Here is a 14,341-nt window from a genome sequence, read left to right as displayed (position 1 = left end):
TCACGGTTCATGTATTGCTGAAGCCTGGCTTGGAGAATTTTCAGCATTACTTTACTAGCCTGTGAGATGAGTACAATTATGTGGTAGTTTGAGCATTCCTTGGCATTGCTTTTCTTTGGGATTGGAATGAAAACTGACCTTTTCCAGTCCTGTGGCCACTGCTGAGTTTTCCAAATTTGTTAACATATTGAGTGTGGCACTTTCACAGCATCATCTTCTAGGATTTGAAATAGCTCAACTGGAATTTCATCACCTCCACTAGCTTTGTTTGTAGCGACGCTTCCTAAGGCCCACTTGACTTCACATTCCAGGATGTCTGGCTCTAGGTGAGTGTGAGTGATCACACCATCCTGATTATCTGGGTCGTGAAGATCTTTTTTGTACAGTTCTTCTGTGTTTTCTTGCCACCTCTCCTTAATATCTTCTGCTTCTGTTAGGTCCCTACCATTTCTGTCCTTTATTGAGCCCATCTTTGCATGAAATATTCCCTTGGTATCTCTAATTTTCTTGCAGAGATCTCTAGTCTTTCCCATTCTATTGTTTTCCTCTATTTCTTTGCATTGAAGCAGATGTAGGTCATTATTATTAATATTTCCAAATACTAACTTTCTGAGGGACTTAGTGCCTTCTACATCAGTGATCTTGCTTATCCTTGGGGGCTTTGGATAAACTCATTGTGGTCTGGGGGTACCAGGGGAGTCAACACACAAGCACATATTCCCTAAGAGTTAACAGAATACTCTGGCATCGCCTTAGAGCCTCACAACAGGTCTGTGAGGTCTATGCAGGTTATCATGCCCTGTTTGTGAAAGGGCTTCCCTGGTGGCTCAGATGGTAAAGAATCTGCCTGCAATGCAGGTGACCCAGGTTTGATCCCTGTGTTGGGAAGATCCCCTGGAGAAGGGAATGGCTACCTACTCTAGTATTCCTGCCTGGAGAATTCCATGGACAGAGGAGCCTGGCGGGGGACAGTCCATTGTGTCACAAATAGACACGACTAAGTGACTAACACACACACACACACACACACACACAGACTTTTAAAGCCAGAGCTCCTAGCACCAATGGTGCTACATGCCAGATTCCTCAAAGGTAGTGACTTTCAGCACCATTGTTGCTCTAGGTTGCACATGCTGTCCTTTAACTGCCAAGAAGGTAGGGGGATAGCCATGCACTGTAGAAGGGGACCTTCCCCTGCCTTACTCGCTGATTTCTTACACTCTGACTGCTTACTGAATGTTCAGGACTCAACATGCATCATCTCTGTATGTCTCCTTCCCTCCAAACCCAGGTAGTGTTTTAGCATCCATAGTTTCCATAGTCTCTATTTATACCTAAACTCAAAAAGCATGTCTTGATTTTTTTTTTTTTTTTGCTGCACCTAAGGCATTGATGTTGTTGTTGTTCAGTCGCTCAGTTGTGTCCGACACTTTGCAACCCTATGGACTGCAGCACGCCAGACCTCCCTGTCCTTCACCATCTCCTGGAGCTTGCTCAGACTCATGTCCATTGAGTCCAGTGATGACATCCAACCATCTCATGTGCCTAAGGCATATGGGATCTTAGTTCCCCAACTAGGGATCAAACTCATACCTGCTGCATTAGGAGTTTGGCGTCTTAACCACTGGACCACCAAGGAAGTCCCTTGACTTTTAAAAAGTATGCTCCTTTTGGGTAAACGTCTTGCCTGTCCTGCCATTCCTCCCCTTTCCCCTGTTCCTTGCAAAGACACAGGAATACACATTCACACCCAAGTGAGAATCCAGATTCCTAATTTGGATAACCATCATCTTATCCCTCCCATCAGCCAAATTTTTGCTGATCTTTATTTTTGGTCTTTTGTTGCTGTTATTCACTCTCTCAGTCATGTCTGACTCTCTGAGACCCCATGGATGGCAGCATACCAGGCCTCCCTGTCCTTCACTGTCTCCCAGATTTTGCTCAAACTCATGTCCGTTGAATCAATGATTGCATCCAACCATCTCATCCTCTGTTACCCCCTTCTCCTGTTCTCAGTTTTTCCCAGCCAATATGCTTATTTTATCTCTGTTATGTATAAGCTGATAGAATATTGATATGACCTTTCAAATTATTTCTCTCCCACCTTAATTCTGAAATATATAGCTCCTTGAGAATTATTGCCCTTTTATGACTTATCAAGGTTTTCATAACTGCTTCCATGTTTGTCCTACTAAACTGTGACCTCCTTGAAGACAGGGATGTAACCTTTGTATCCACAAGTGCCAAGCAGGGAGGTAATAGGTAATAGGTACCAATAGGTAATTGGTGAATGAGTGAGGAAATAAACAGTGCCAGAAGAGGAAGAGGACTTATTTAATGCTACTGTATCATTTTCTTCCCTGTCTTGCTCTGTTTTTAGCAAAAGTGCAAAACTGGAAGTGTTTAACATTCTTTAACATACGACTCTAGGGATAATCCCTGGAGGAGGGAATGGCAACCCACTCCAGTAATTCTTGCCAGGAGGATCCCCATGAACAGAGAAGCCTTGGTGGGCTGCAGTCCATGGGGTCACAAAGAGTCGGACATGACTGAATGACTAAGTACTGGGGATAATATCAATGAAAATGACAAGGGTTCCCTTCCCTCTTCCCTCTATTCTATCTACTATCCCATCGAATCTTTACTGCTTAGAATCTATGTGCCTCTGCTTGATTAATTATACACTGCCTTCTTTCATCTTGAATGTTTAAACTGACAGTAATTGCCCAGAATTGAATGCATGACCTCTGAGAACATGTCTACTAAAAAAGAGCTTGTTTCACATTGTAATCTGTCATAATAATCCTCAAGGTGGTTGATTCTGTAAAGTAGAAGAGGCTGCCATGTCAAAATAAAGGTTCAGATCAGCTCCACCGGTCAGCCTCCCACCCACATCAGAGCTTGAGAATACCTCAGTATTGTTAGTTGTTTACAGTTCTCTTATATCCACTAGACCCACACATCACAAACCATCTGGAGTGAAGAACCACAATTTTGTTTTGACTTGCTTTAAATTTTCAGTCTATAGATAGTTTTATAAAATATAATAACAATTTCTAGAAAAAATATAATGAAAAAAAATAAAAGCCCTCATTTTTTTGGTGAACATCAACAGACATAACAGTACTCGGTAAAATTGCTATAAAGTTTCTAAAGGCTCATTCTCAACAGCTACAGTTACCTCTTTATGGACCATCATTAATCTATGAAGCAAGTTGTGAGGGGCTCTGCATGAGATGGTGTGCTTATCCAGGCCTTAGCCAAGCCTGCTTATAGTCCAAATTGTCTTTGGACCTCCAGGGCTAAGCCTCCATCATACATAATGATTATCATGTCCCAAAGAAGGAAGGCACCCTTATTTAGGACTATGTTATAGTCCTCTAAATAAGTTAGAACTAATGTGAGTAACACATCATTGTAACTAAAGGTACAATCTGGAGAGAAAGACTTGGGTTCGAATTCTGGTTTAACCACTTATCAGCTATGTGATCTTAAGCAAGTTATTTTCCCTCTCTGTGCTTCAGTCTCTTCATCTATAGAATGGAGATCATTATAGTATCTACCATGGGCTTCCTTGGTGGCTCAGATTGTAAAGAATCTGCCTACAATGTGGGAGACCTGGGTTCGATCCCTGGGTTGGAAAGATCCCCTGGAGAAGGGCATGGCAACCCAATCCACTATTCTTGCCTGGAGAATCCCATTGACAGAGGAGCCTGGCGGGATACAGTTCATGGGGTCACAAAGAGTTGGATACGATGGAGCGACTAAGCACAGGACAGCACAGTATCTACTCATAGGGATGCTGTGAGGATTAAATGATGCCATGTATTTAAAATATCAATATTTTGCAAAATGCCTGACACGTAGTGCAAACTGAGTAAGGTTGGCTATTGTTCCTATGTGAACAGTAAGTGGTGTTAGCATTCCTTCCATTTCATGGGAGAGGGAAATTGCAAGTTTGAAGTCCCACAGGCATCTCATCTGGTCACTCTGGGATCATAGAAATCCCTTTGTTTAATGTCTGTCAGGTTTGATAAGACTGCTCTCTTAGGCAGGCAGACCCTGATGCTAGGAAAGATTGAGGGCATGAGGAAAAGGGGGCGACAGAAGATGAGATGTTTGGATGGCATCTTCAACTCAATGCACATGAGTTTGTGCAAACTCCAGGAGATACTGAAGGGCAGGGAAGTCTGACGTACTACAGTCCATGGGGTCGCAAAGAGTCAGACACGACTGAGCGACTGAATAACAATCCTTCTCTTCTCCCTTCTCCTACTAAAGATGATTTCTCATCGCTCCCATCAAAGCTTCTGCATCCTAGCAAAGTCAGTCTACTTACTACTCTTTTTCCTTGCATTCATCTGGCTGATTCTACTTCTTGACGTTTTCTTAGGACCACCTTCAACCTTCAATACCCCCTCCTTTCCTCTGTCACAGGTATTTTCCTTGTTCAAACTCAATCTCCAAATTGGCCTTCATATGCTACTACTGTTCTCAAACTTTAATGTCCATGGATATCCTTTTCTGAGCCTCACAACAAAATTCTGGCTTTGTGGATCTGAAGTAGGGCCCAGGAATTTAATTTTTCATAAAGCCTCCCCTTCTCCATTCCTCCACCTCCCAGGATACTCTGTGGCATTAACTGTTTTTTGGATCACAGATTGAGAAATAATGTTCGATATGAAAACACTAGTTAACAGCACTTGAATCAATTCTTTCTCCAGATATCCTTAAATGCTAATCCTTCTAATAAAGTAACACCTTATTAACTCAGCTCCATTAAATTGGAATTCTTGATCATTGGACAGAAGCAGGGCTGCCAAAAAGAGAGGTGGGAGGCTGAAGATGAATCTCCCTTCAAGATGATGAGTAGAGCTAGCCACACATATTTTGATGATTCATGCCAAGTAATTCCTTGCTGTTCTATCCACTGACTGCAAGTTCCTTGATTAGGCCATTCAGGAGCACATCTACCTTTTTCTCTCACTTGCATTATTGCCCCAGCCTCTTACCTGGTCTCCCCACTTCCACACTTGATGCCCCATAGTCCATTTTCCACCTAGATACTTTTGTGATCTTTTAAAAAAATAAAACTCTGGTTGTATCGCCTGCCTGAATAAAACCTTTCAATGGTTTTCTGTTGCTCTTAGGATAGAGACCAAAGTCTTTAGCAGAGTCCACAAGGCACTGCATAGTCTTCAGACTCATCTTGGTTCCCTCTCCCCTGGCTCTGTGCTTCCAACATGCTAGCTTCCTTTCAGTTCATTGACTACACCCCATCTCCTTCTGCTACATTACCTGTGCATATGCTCATCCATGGCTCTGAAATGTTCTTCGCATCATACCCTCCTCACCCCACATACCCTATAAACACATGCTTGGTTAACCCCTACTCACCTTTTAGCTTGCTCACTTGGGCTCATGCTCAGTCATGTACAGCTCTTTGTGACCCCATGGACTGTAGCCCACCAGGCTCCTCTGTCCATGGGATGATCCAGGCAAGAATACTGGAGTGGGTTGCCATTTCCTCCTCCAGGGAATCTTCCTGACCCACGGACTGAACCAACATCTCCTGCATCGGCAGCTGGATTCTTTACCACTGAGCCACCTGGGAAGCCCTACTCATCTTTTGGATCTGGGATCAAATGTCTCTACCACAGGGAAACCTCCTGAACTCCCTACTGTAGGTCAGTTTCCTTTGCTAGATCCTTTCAGAGGCTCATGTTTCTTTTCTTCAGAATTTTTGTCTCATGTTGTAATTATACAATCCTTTTTTTGGGGTGTGTGTGTGTGTGTGTGTGTGTGTGAGCCACTCAGTTGTGTACAACTCTTTGAGACCCCATGTACTGTAGCCCACCAGGCTCCTCTGTCCATGGGATGTTCCAGGCAAGAAAACTGGAGTGGATTGCTATTTCCTTCTCCAGGGATCTTCTCGACCCAGATACAATCATTACTATTTGTGTAATTGTTTGATTAAAGCCCAACTCATCTTCTAGACAGTAAGCTCCCTGAGGGGGCCCAAAGCCTTTCACTCTATCCTCAGTATCTAACAGAGTGTCAAGCAGATAGAGGAAGCAATAAATATTTAAGTCAATGGGCAGGATAAATCCCTGCAGTTTCTTTCAAAGCAGACTACAACAATCCAAATTTCTTTACTTTCTTCCCAAATCCAACACTATCCTAACTCTGTGTGTACGAGTGTGTGAGTGACAAGAGTTCAGACTTCCCCTAGAGGGAAGACCCCAATCAAGGAATAGGATTCCAAACTTACCCACTTAATCCTAAAGCTTTAGACCAGTCCCCTCTGCCAAGAGACCAGACAAGCATGGCATTGAATATCCCTGCCTATTGGCTTCTACACTAAACAGCGTGGTCCTAGAAGCCACCTGGGCATTGGAAGGTAATGATGGAATACCTGTTCAAGTTGTTTAGTCGCAGTTCAGCATGTTCCAATCTTGTTAGCTATCACCTTAGCCAGCAAACACCCTCTACACTAAACACTTAACAATGGTACTTCAATAAATTTATCTACCCCACTCTTTCTGGTATGCATGTAATTATAATTCTTGAAGTGAAATTAAGTAGGAGCAGTAACAGGAAACTGCTGATAATGGTGATGGAGAATGGATGGCTGATGTAGTGTGTTATGTGTCATTTCTTAGCACCAGATGCCATTCCGAATTTTACACGACAGTGGAGCCAGCATTGGACAGAAGAGCTACCTTAACAATTTGGAAAGGTTCGGCTGAAATCTAGGCCCAAGGGTTGAAATATATTAACTCCTTTTCTGCAAGCTTATGAATCAACCAGTAAAATCAGGGACACAAAAAGATGCAGGACCCTTGTGCTAGAGGATAATTGAAGGCCTAGATTTTTTTTTAATTAGCTTATTTTCTATTTTTTAACTTTACAATATTGTATTTGTTTTGCCATACATTGATTTTTTTAAACTCAGATTGAGTCTGTAGGTTGCCTTAGCGTCCAGCATAGGGAAATTCTATGTGACTCCTATGACTCTGACTGGAGGCATGACATGCTAATGCTTCTTTCTGTGAGAACCTTGACTACAGAGCAACTGGACAGTTTGAATGATTTTCTAACTGGTCATAATTCTCCAAATATTCTAATATTACACACTGTCTCTGTAGTCCATCTGAGAAGAAGCATGCCACAGGAAGATCATAAAAGTAACCGGTCTCACAATGCCTCTATCTGCTCAAATATTCTTCTATTTGGATTTATTTTTTTGCAATTGTGGCTATTTTAACTGTCCTTTCAACTGATGCAATAAGGGCTATTCTTCAACATCTGAAATGCTGTTGGCAGGTGCTGCAGATCCCAAGTAATTTGGGTAGCTTTCTGCAGAGTTTACAAAGCCATTTTTAATATAATGATTTTTCAAATGAGTGTACTGTGTGTGTGTGTTATGACTTTTTCTTTTTAGTTCCAATGAGCAAATGGGCAAATGAAATAAAAACCAACCAAAGAAGAGTTAATTAGAAAATTTAAAAAGGAAATAGTCTGTCAAAGTTCTTTGGTTTTCAGGTAATCTTCAGCTTCTATTTGATCCATCCTCTAAACATATTTCCATTAGTCTCTATGATTAGGATGCCTATTGGAAAATTTCCTTCCTTCGTGATACTCAAAGTTTTTGTTCAATATATAATTTTAAGTTTCTCAATAAAACCATCTGCTATACAAAATAATCTCCCTGTTTACTAAAAATTTATTTGCAAAATGTTTGGAAAGTGGCCACTAGATATAACTATTCCCTTCCTACTCTTTTTTTCCCAACTCTCTTTTCTCTTTTTTTCCGCCAAAAGCATGCATGAAAAATTTCCAAAAAAGAAGTAATAACTGATATCAGATGATGAGTTACAACATGACCTAGCTACTTTACTATAGGTAACTGGGCTGTGGAGCAGTGCTAGACACAAAGGCAGTATTTATGCCATGACCAGTGACCTCTGAGGTGGATGGCTTAAGAATACTAACCAGATCCTTACTTACAGGGAATCTCAGTTTCAGCCTCAGACACTGTCCATTGGTCAGTAGTGGGATAAGTAAAAGCAAAGACAGAATAGCTGAGCTAACCTCACAACAGAACAATAGGAGATGGAGTAATAGAATAGTTCTTGTGAGAGGAGGGCTTACTGTTATATGAGGAATGATGGTCAAGCTCTTTAGAAGGTATGTGTGGCTTATTTATTTACAATAAACATTCATTAACTGAAATACGCTGAGGATGTCCCTTTTCTTTGTAACTTGACTGTGTCTAACACACGGATCACCTTTAAAATTTTTCGAAGTCTGGTTGTCAAGGTGGATCAAATAGAAGCTGACCTAAGATAAGAACACAGGTCTCCTCATTCCCTGTGTAGTGGTATTTGCAAGATCAACTTCCATATCAGAAGAGCTTCAGTCCTCAATTAATTGAAAAGTTAAGTCATAGCTGAGATGTACTTCTTCAGACTTGCTGCTATCAACTGCATAAACTCTATGATGTTGGCTTATGTGTAGAAAAGGTTGGTAATTATTCCGTGAGATGAGGGGCAAATTACCAGGTAGATATGTATAAAGTATTTGACTGACTAAATGACACTCCTAGGAATTAGTTGAAGTATAGCTCCATGTAGTCATTTAAAGCTCTGTTGAGGGAAACCCATACCCTAGAAAACACTTAACTCATAACCCTTCAAAGAGGAAACACTTTTGCTCAAATGTTTCAAAAGAAGATCTTAACCATCAATTGTATATTCATATCTTATTAAATGTACCGTTTCTAGAGGAACGTGCCTCTTCAATAGATCTGTCCAAAGTTTGGGGAGAGTGCCAACATTTTCCTTACTTCTTCGGACAGAACCCAATACTCAACCTTCTAACAGTTATTATTCCAAGACAAGGAAAGCTGTACCTAGGTTAATCAAAGAAATCTAAGGACTGATGCTGATTTTTCAAACTCTCAACCCTCCATCCCAGCAAAAGTATTGTATACTATGAAGTGTCCAGACTGGTGAAACCTGTCGTAAGGCTTTGCAAATACTGGTATGTTCAACTAAAGATTCAAAAGCTTAATGACTCAATTTCTTTGAACCTCTGTAACCACACTTATGAAATGAAAATGATAAAACCTACCATGTCAACATAATCCCCTGAATCCTAGAATATAAATTTGGAAATGCCTTCCCAATTATCTCATCCAGCCTCCTTCTTTAGCTCATAAGTGAGGTCTGAGCTTCAAATGGCCAATGTAGATATATTCAGAAAGATGCTCCAAACTATTAGCATCATTATCCTTTGTTTGCTATTTTAATGATGCCATTAATGACTATTCCAAAAGACCTCTTGACTGTTTACTTACTGGTTATCTTCATTGGAAAGACTCCTATTTTTCACCACCCCCCCCAAAAAAAACCTCCTCTCTGTCCTGGGCTTTAGCTCTATGCAGAATAATAGCCAGTATTTTTTTTTTTTTATGTGTCTGCCTCTAACTTAGATGATTCCATCTAAATTTATCCCCAGAAAAACTTACATATATTTCTAACCAAGAAGGCAAGTCTTGATTTGTCCTATTTCAGGTCATCTTTCTTGTACAAAAACATTATATATTAGCCGCAAGAGCTTTGAGAAATAATCTGGTCTAAAGACTCCCAAATACCAGTCTGCAAGCCAATTGCATCTGAATTACCTGGGAGGCCTTTGAAAAATATAGATTATTTTTGCTTTTAGTCTTATTAGACTTTTTATTATAAAGACTTCAACCACATAAAATAAGAGAGAATACAAAAAAAGAAAAATCCTCGCAGATGATCATCATCAGACTTCCACAATTAACCACCCATAGTTAATCTTGTTTCATTTATATCTCTTCCAGCCAATCCCTGGCTTATGTTGCAGCACATTTCATCCATAAATATTTCAAAATTGAAATATATTTTTTTCAAATACTAATTACTGGGATTTTGATTCAGTGGGTTTGGAACTGGGCCTAGGAATCTGTATTTTTAATAGGTGAAACTGATCCACAAATATGGTAACAGCCCGCTTTGATTCTTATTGTAACAGAGAAAGATGTAGAATCTAGACTGGGGATGTCATTAGCAGAAGGGTACTCCATTGCTCTGTCCCAGTGACACAGCAGTGTCTTAAATAAATAGTCTTTTTTTTTTGAATAAAGATATATTCTGAAGCCCTTTCTGAAAAGATAATACTTGCATGGTAAGCGCTTTGAAAATAATGGGCCAGATGCTAGGAGGTAAGTAAACAACTTTCTAAGATGTCAGCTAAGCCTTCCCAGTCTACACTGAAATTTTACGCCTTTGAGCTCAACCTTCATTGACTGGACTACACATTTGGAAGTTAATCACAGACAGCCTTGTGACAGCTCATGTATTATGGAATTGATTTCACTCTTAAATTGACTTAACTCTAAAACTAAATTGTAAGCTTATGAAGGGTAGGAACCTTGCCTGATCCAGCTTTGTATCATTATTCTCCCCACCCCCTGACAGAACCCTGCTTGGTGTCCTGTCACATGTAATAATTACCTCTTACCTTATTCACACTACTAAGGGATTCATTCACCACATTTTTATACTAATGTGCTAAATGTAGTGAAAGAGTAACTGTGCCTCACAATGTGCCTAAATACCAGGACACCCATGCACTGATTCAAAATGTCCTATTGAAATGTCCTGGGCTAGAAATATTGCTTCAGTGGCTTTCCATATTGACAGGAATAGTGTTCTCACTCAAAGATCCAGATGTAGATCCACAGACTCATATTCAGACCTACATGTAAGAGTCAACATGCAATCATTTTTCAAGTGACTGCTTATTCCTACCTTGCCTTAATTTATTTAGAAGGCTAATACTTATGCATATATTTATGGCTTAAAATAAAAGGCCATTTAATAAATCTAAAGATGAGTTTTAAGCAGTTCTTTTGCCTATGTTCTCTTTCTCTTCCCGAAACTGACTAATGCTAGATTCCAAAGGTCACTTGTCTTTAGCAATTACTCTGAAGCGCTACATCCTGCCTGCAGCCTTTTAAGCATTCTAGCCTCCTCTTTTCTTGGAAATAAACGTGAACTGTCAATCGAATACCACTAATAAATGTTTCTAATTGATGTTTGAGGAGAGGGAATTTTTTCACTTAGGCAAACTGCTTTTTATCTTGGTCAGTGGCCTTGCTGTTTATAAAAACAAAATTATTTGTGCATTCATAAAGCATAGGATGAGAGTTAAAGGACAATACTTCACTTTTCCTTTTGTCAAACTGGATAAAGGCACTATTAGCACTGATGGGTTTTTTCTTTTCTCATGATTTAAGGCTCATATATTATAAATAGCCAAAATCAAACAGAGATTCAGACATCAGGTTCACTATAATGGGATGAAAATAACTACTCCAGTCAAATGCCTGAGGCCAAATCATATGTTGAAAAATCTGAATTTTGCTTCTTCCATTGCCTAGTTCAATGCCCCAGCATTTTTTAACTGTAAAATGGGGATTATAACACCTACCTCACAGAGGGACTGTTAAGATTAAAGTAAATAGGTGACCATTGCAGCTGTTAGTGGAAGAAATAATTAATATCTGATTTCAAAGCCAATTGAGAAATAAGACATGGGCTTAGGGCAAATGAAGATAAAAAATATCGGCTTTATTAATGATAATGCCGAACTCAAGGATATAACTTTGGCATGCAGCCAAATGGTCTTAGTAGTTTTCTTCTCTCCACCTCTGATCTTTCAGATGGTTGACCTGAAGAAGAGTGGGTCTGCAGAGCAGACAAACTTACCTAGCGTGTCCTCTTAGTTCTACCCAATTGCAAAACAGGGGCCAATGGATATATTTAGATAATTCACTCCTCCTCCCATGGGTAGTACTGTCAGATTTAGCATGTGAAAACACAGAACACAGAGTTAAATCTGAATTTCAGATACACAATGAATAACTTTTAGTATAAGTATGTCCCATGCAGTGTTTAGGGTATAGTTACTCCTCCAACATTATCTGAGATTCAAATTTGTTTATCTGAAATTCAAATGTAATGGGGCATCCTGTATTTTATCTGGCAACCCTACTACCCATGAGATGAAAGTAAACAAGTGTGAGAAGAAAATTTAGGAGTATTGCTCTAGTAGAAGGAGCATTACCCATAAGGCCATAGAAATGGAGGGTTCTCCTGGCAGTCATACAGTATGGAACACAGTGTGTGCTGCTGCTAAGTCACTTCAGTCGTGTCTGACTCTGCTAAGTACACGTTGTTGCTTTCCTTCATGCCTTGAAGACCCTCATGGTAAACTCATTCATACCAAGGCTTTGGTTTCTTACTGTGTTGCTCTTCAAGAAGTAGTTTTACTTTAAATGAGGTCCAGGCGGGGGTTAATGTTCAACCTACAGAAATTCTTCTCTAATGATTGATTTTCAACCTTGACTGTGCATCACAATGCCCCAGGGAGATTGTTAAAGATACAAATACCCAGCATCCCCCGACCCAAGTTTGATTCTGGGGTAGGATCTTGGCATTTGTATTTTTAACAAGCTTCTCCAGGGAATTCTGATGCACAGCAAAGTTTAAGGCACATCATTCTAACCCATAAGTACAGTGTCAGGGAGCAGGAAATGGGTATTCTCAGGGAAAGGTATACGCCTCTACGCAATAAGTGACCCGAGAAACTATTATGCCATTGCATGGACCATTGGCTTAGAACTACTGTTTAAGCTCATGGATAGAGAAAAGCACACCTTCCTTCTCATTTTGGTAGCAATAGACCTAGGATGCAACAGTGAAATGATGAGTATTGAAGAACTGGAATAGGAATCATTTCCCTCCTAGAACTTTTTAACCACATTAGATATAGTGTGCCACTGGCTCTGAGGGCAAACTTGATCAAACATACTGTCCTTTCTCACTGCAGATTATAGTCCAACGTGAAAGGGCTACAAGAGAGACAACTAAAGGGAATAGGAGGTCAGAAAGGAGTAAGGAGGATGGGTTATGAAAAGGTTTACAGAGAAGGTGAGATGCCCTTCAGTCTTCACAGGGAGAGTAGAAATGCATAGAGGCTAGAAAATGAGTGTCAGAGGCAGAGAAAGGATAAGGCAAACAGTTACAGAGTCCAGAGAAAAGTTTCAGAATAAGACAGAACTAGATACCTATAAGGAGAAGAAAGTAAAAAAGGCATACACACACACATTTACACTAACAAAGAGAGACCTGGATTTCCAGTTCTGTTTTAACATGGCATCATGGGGAAAGAAAACACACTCTCTCTCTATATATATATACACACACACACACGCACATACATACACGTATATACACACACATTATTTTCTCAGAAGCTTAGCTCATGGCCATGGGGAATCTGAAAGTATAGGAAACGAACATCACTGCATTTGCTCATTCTTGATGACATCTGTTATTAAAAATGGCTATTTTCAGGGAAGATATTGATTATAATTCTAAAATAGGCAGATACATCATTAGTATATTTAACAATCAAGGATAGAATCATAATAATGCATGCATGCTCAGTCGTGTTCAACTCTTTTCGGTCCCATGGACATAGCCCACCAGGCTCCACTGTCTATGGGATTTCCCAGGCAAGAATACTGGAGTGGATTGCCATTTCCTTCTCCAGGGGATCTTTCAGGCCCGAGGATCGAACTCACATCTCTTGCATTAGCAGGCAGATTTTTTTTAACATTGTGCCACCCAATACAGTATTGAAAAGTAAGGCAGCCTTTTTTGCTGAACTGGATCTAAACGTAGAATCTCAAATGGCTGCTACCACAATTTTCCAGGACTAAGATGTGTCCCCCTCCCAAATGTTTGTTTTTATTTGAATTCATTGTCTTATTTTTATGAAACTTTTGGAAAGCCCTTTGCAGCTGATGAGCCCAACCATTGGGTGTAAGTGATTTGGCTTGTGCTCTGAGCAATGCTGTTGAGCACACCAGCTTCCTGGAAGAAAAGCAGTTAAGGGAGATCAATTTTGCTTCATGGTGCTTAATATCACCTTAAGGTTTTTGCCTTCTATTTCCTTTTCCTCTTCCTTTTGAATCATACATTCAAATAACCGCATGTGTGAGCATTGAAAGGAACACATCTCAGCATGTCTTTGTGAAGGTACAGAAGACAATATGGCATTACACATGTTCAATATGCTGTTTTGAATTCTCTAGAACTTTGTTGCTCCAAAATCAAATATCTGCAAATAAAGGGAAAGTATGTTGCTCAGTCAGAAATGTGCAGGTGCCAGGTCTGACTTCTCTTCTGTGTCTTTACCATTTTCTGTATCTATTTTGAAACCAGGAGGGTTTTTTTTT

Source organism: Giraffa tippelskirchi, chromosome X (assembly GCF_054371585.1).
Source record: "Giraffa tippelskirchi isolate mGirTip1 chromosome X, T2T-mGirTip1v1.2.pri, whole genome shotgun sequence".
Classification (NCBI taxonomy): Eukaryota; Metazoa; Chordata; class Mammalia; order Artiodactyla; family Giraffidae; genus Giraffa; species Giraffa tippelskirchi.
This window is presented reverse-complemented; position numbering follows the sequence as displayed.